Raw genomic sequence first — 6071 nt, 5'->3', positions numbered from 1 at the left:
GATGAAGGTAAGAAAAAAGCAACTTACATATGTATTGCACCTTATTTGGACATGTTTATCACTTTGGTTTTTTCCATCTTTTGTGCAATGGTTGATGCATGCATAAAGAATGCTTCAAATTTTATATAAATATGTCTAGTAGTGGGTGGTTACCCGTGTAAATAGGTGTAGTGGAGTAGTTATGCTTACTTTATGTCTATTACTGGACGGGTTTGGACTGATGGACCGATGAACAGAAGAGGCAGAAAGTTTGACAGAAAAGCTTGGACACGTGGGCTGATATGCAGAAGACCCTGAGCATTTAATCGAGAACCGAAGAGGTGACATTGACCGTGATCGTTTTTCTGGTTTTGAGATAATCATAATCAGTAGTTTAGTACATAGTAAGACTAAAAACAGGTTGAAAATAGAATCAACTTGAAACAACTCCATTTTTGCTAACCTTGTTTTTTGTTGTTCTCTATACGACGGATCTACAACATAAATAACTTGTTTGTTGGAAGTTCATAAACTCAATAAGACATAAATACATTAACAGTCGAATAGAAGAACTTCATGCAAACTACCTCACCGTTGAACTCACTAGAAAGTTGTGATTTGTACGGACTGTAGGGTCCGGATGATACAACTTCAACACTCTCACAACATGTCTGAAAATAAGCTAGACCATAGAGCAACAAAAGAAATATATAAAGTGTACATTATCATTGCAACTAAAAATACAAATAATCATCTTTCAAATAATATGATTAAATGATGAAGGTAAGAAAAAAGCAACTTACATATGTATTGCACCTTATTTGGACATGTTTATCACTTTGGTTTTTTCCATCTTTTGTGCAATGGTTGATGCATGCATAAAGAATGCTTCAAATTTTATATAAATATGTCTAGTAGTGGGTGGTTACCCGTGTAAATAGGTGTAGTGGGGCAGTTATATGTGAGGAAAAAAACTGTTTTTTTTTTAATCAAACTGCCAATATTCAATCTGGGAACTTATCGGACGACTAGAATTCCCACTCTTCTGTAACCTATTATTATAATATGACTTTTAATATGAAAAGAGAGAATTATTATTGATGTGACAATTATAAGAGTGTATGCGGAATGGTAATTACCAAAGTACTACTTATAATTCCTGCTAGCAAATTCATTAATCTTTACATTAAAATATGAAAATATATATATTAATAATAATAATAATAACAACAACAATAATAATGACTTATTACATAATGTAGCAGCACCATCCTTCACTTGCCATCCGAATAAGAATCCAAATATGCATATCACATGGTGTGGGACACACTCCATTCTTCAGCTCAATTTTGATCTGCAAATAATGTTGATAGATAAGGTTATAAGTGGGTTCAAATGAGAAAAACAGGGGTTTAAATCAACCATTTATGTACCTTACAGTAAAACTGCAAATTCCAAAAAAAGAAAAAAAGAAACATAGAATGATTATATTGAAACAGCAGCTAAAGATCCACATCCAACTACTAAATTTCACTTAAATATACACAATATTTTGTTTGCATTTCAGAAAAAAAATTCAACTTGTACACAAAAAGTTAAACGAAAGACCGAATATGTCACATAAAAAAACTCAAATATACCTTCGCCTTTCATTAAGTTATTGAGATCTAAAATAAACTTTGTAAAGAAACGAACTCCATTACCACACGTCTGAGGAAGAAACAACAATAAAAAAAGATACATGATTCATCGTTCAAGTATATAAAGGTCAGTTGTGAGTTAGGCCATAAGAGTTTTATGCAATCAAAGCAATATTGTAAACCTAATATAGAAAATATATGGCCTTGTTACCGGTGCCTCACTTTGGACGTTGGATTTACTCATCAACACAGTTCTAAATATCAGAGTTAATTTAAACTTTACGCGGAATATAACACTTTCAAACCAATATATTACATACCCATCAATTCTTGTCTTAACGAGCATTCAAATCGTGTAAACATAAAACATAGTCTTTTAAAATAACATAACATTTTCTTGAGATGCCAGTATCTTCAATTCCATGCCATATGCTTCCCCTCAAGCGAGTTGCCTCAATCTACTAACCTGCGTGCATACTGAAAGTCAGCTACGCTGAGTGAGTTCTAGTTAATCATACAACATACAATCAGTTCACATACTTGCTCACGTGCCGAAAGGTGTATACATCAATCATACTTTACTTTACATACATAACTATCCATACTACTTAATGAGCATTCCTCCCTATAACCTCACAGATATTATAAGGGTCTAGTCCCAACATCACAGATATTATTAGGGTCTGGTCCCTATCCTCAAAGATATTATAAGGGTCTGGTCCCTATCCTCACAGATATTATAAGGGTCTGGTCCCCAACATCACATATATTATTAGGGTCTGGTCCCTATCCTCACCGATATTATTAGGGTCTGGTCCCTATCCTCACAGATATTATTAGGGTCTGGTCCCTAACATCACAGATATTATTAGGGTCTGGTCCCTACCCTCACAGATATTATAAGGTTTTGGTCCCTATCCTCACAGATATTATTAGGGTCTGTTCTCTATCCTCACAGATATTATTAGGGTCTAGTCCTACCCTCACAGATATTATAAGGGTCTGGTCCCTATCCTCACAGATATTATTAGGGTCTGGTCCCTATCCTCACAGATATTATTAGGGTCTGGTCCCTATGTTTCGTGTAACTGTACCATACATGTCTCTACATACTTCCATTAACATTACGTGCAATATCCAGAGATCGTTCACGTACTATCAATATAACATATATAAATCATTCTTACATCATATATATATATATATATATATATATCAATCATATCTTTAACTACCACCTGGCGGTACATGCAATATCCGAAGATCGTTCACGCACCGTCAAGCAATCATCATACATGAATCATACAAGGCATATACTACTTAAGGTAAGTGTATTAACTATCACATCGAGTATGCACACAGCCCCGAAAACATAACAAGGAAGGGGGCTAGAAACTCACCTGGACGCGATTACGTTCACCGTTAATTGTTATTCCTTTCCTTAGTTGTGCACGACTAACTGTTTAACAACCCAATATTAAATACGACTCTAGCTCTTCTTACTGTTTACTTCATTAATCTAAAGCGTCTAAGCCGGTTTTACTTCATTAATTCGTTAATCGGTTAGTTAATCGTTAACCTTTTAAGGTATCTTCCATAAATTACCAAAGTCCAAGGGCTATTATGTAATTATATCATTCTTTTCTAAGTCCAGAGACTGTTCTGTCATTATATCAAACTTCTAGTTCGTTACTTGGTTCTTAACGAATTGGGTTCATAACGAATGACCCATTCATTCTTTATAACGAATTGAACCTTCTAGTTCGTTATCTTCTTTTAACGAATGACTATAACGAATTGGGGTTAATTCGTTATCTTTTTCCTTAACGAATTTGGATACGAACTAAGGCTAGTTCGTTAAGCTTCCTTTAACGAATCATCTGATGAATTGCCTCTAGTTCGTTAACTCTCTGTTAACGAATTAGGGTTAGGTCAGATAATGTCAGAAACATTCTCTGACATTCCCTTCCTCGTACCCGCCGCCTTTCCGGCGCCGTCGTCGCCGGAAAACCGCGGGCTTTCCGGAAAAACATATTTTTGCACCATTTTCACCGTTTTTCGTCCCATTCGATCCAGATCTGAGCTGGGGTGACCCCTAAGCTCATCTTAGGTTCGGTTTATATGCGATTCCACCCTGATCTCGTGACTTTAACGGTTTAAAGGTGTCGACTCATCGTTTCGCAACTAGATCTAACGGGTTTGAGCTCATACAATATCATACTATCATTACCTTGGATCGGGATCGGTTTTCCTTTGCGATTTCGGCTAGAGAGATAGAGAGCAAGATGAGAGAGAGCTAAGTGTGTGTTTTGGTGGTATATGGAATATGTGTAAATGAATGAAAAATGGGTAATTAAGGTTTATATAATTATGGATCATGGGCTTAAGCCCATGGTCTTTTCCTTCTTTCCTTCATGACCCAAGTCCATAACCCAAATCCATTTTACCCAACACTAGCCCGACTCATAATAACTCGTATTCTCATTTTATTAACCGAAACTAGAAAACGGGATGTTACAGAAATTAATATCACCTCAGGCGTGATAGCATCCAAATTAAATATCCTCATAGTAGTAATCAGTCACATTACTTGAAGGCATTGCAAAGATTACTCAACATGTGTATTGTGAAAACTTAATTACACTTAAACTTGTCGCCATAGATCAAGAGCAAGATAAGGGAATTGAGATTATAATGGTCGAGTATAAAGTAGGTATAAGATCCGGTTTTAATATTAATTAATTATAATCCACCCCTTTTGTTTAATTTGAGTTTATGCAACATTGGGCTTATGTGTTTAATTAATAAATTGGGATTTAGGGCCAACAGAAAGTATGATATTTTTTATGATTGTAATAACTGGCCTAAACATTTGTTGAGTACTAGTCATGTTATAAAATATCAACTGATAAAGTAAATCTTGTAACATAAACATAAGACATCTTAAGAAGCCAACAAAAATACACAAAACGACATACAAAAAAAAACTACAAAGCAGCAACTTAAAGCTTCACAACACGATAGTGGCGGTTAATGAAAACTTTTGGAATGTTCAGTCCTTTGTAGAAACTCTCTAGCGAATCAGCCGTGTCGGCAGTTGCATCTTCGGAGGGAGCCGAATCATAACTAGACGGGATGCTAGCATCGGCAGTCATATCAACAAACTCAATGGATTCCTTAGAACTGTTGATTTCGACAACGTCATTCCAGTTCCATTCTAGCAAGGCTCTGGTTCTTTTTCTTTTTTTCTCTATACGACGGATCTACAACATAAATAACTTGTTTGTTGGAAGTTCATAAACTCAATAAGACATAAATACATTAAAAGTCGAATAGAAGAACTTCATGCAATCTACCTGGCCGTTGAACTCACTAGAAAGTTATGATTTGTACGGACTGTAGGGTCCGGATGATACAACTTCAACACTCTCACAACATGTCTGAAAATAAACAAGACCATAGAGCAACAAAAGTAAATATATAAAGTGTACATTATCATTGCAACTAAAAATACAACATATTCATCTTTCAAATAATATGATTAAATGATGAAGGTAAGACAAAAGCAACTTACGTATGTATTGCACCTTACTTGGACATGTTTATCACTTTGGGTTTTTTTCCATCTTTTGTGCAATGATTGATGTATGCATAAAGAATGCTTCAAATTTTATATAAATGTGTCTAGTAATGGGTGGTTACCCGTGTAAATAGGTGTAGTGAGGTAATTACATGTGAGGAAAAAAACTGTTTTTTTTTAATCCTTATCAAATAGCCAATATTCAATCTGGGAACTTATCAGACAACTAGAATTGAATCCCACTCTTTTGTACTATTATTATAATTATGACTTTTAATATGAAAAGATAGAATTATTATTGATGTGACAATTATAAGAGTGTGTAAAAGGTTAAAAGTGGGCGATGTAAGGTACACTTGGGACATTTTGTAGTGAAGCGATGTGAGTATGTGACAATTACAGACTAACGGTCCAAGTTGTTTTTCCATCTACGTGAGAGTGAGAGTGAGTGACATACCGTAATTTTTAATTTTGCCGTGAATTCACTACAGAGTGAGAGTGAGAGTGAGAGTGAGTGACATACCGTATTTTTTAATTTTGCCGTGAATTCACTACAGATGCCCTTATCGTAATTCTCTAAAATAAAACCTATCTGCTTTGTTTGTTTCATTATTTTAATTCTTATTTATTTTATGAATATGAACTTTTTATTGGTTATCATATACTCCAACTTCTTTTTACATATCTTTTATAATTGAACAAGGTTAAAGTAACCGAGGAATATACTTTGTGATTGCTTCCATAGGCACATTATCATCCTCATGTCTATTGTCCCTACTCACCATGTCTAATATACATCAATAAGAAATTATAGATACTGTGTAGTCACTTTCTAGATAATGAACACTAGATGTTTCCACGGTTAGTTGCGA

The sequence above is a fragment of the Bidens hawaiensis genome, unplaced genomic scaffold, assembly GCF_021521415.1.
Source record: "Bidens hawaiensis isolate Kalapana, Puna unplaced genomic scaffold, B.hawaiensis_p1.1 tig00001961_1, whole genome shotgun sequence".
Lineage (NCBI taxonomy): Eukaryota > Viridiplantae > Streptophyta > Magnoliopsida > Asterales > Asteraceae > Bidens > Bidens hawaiensis.
Note: the sequence above shows the minus strand (reverse complement) of the source record.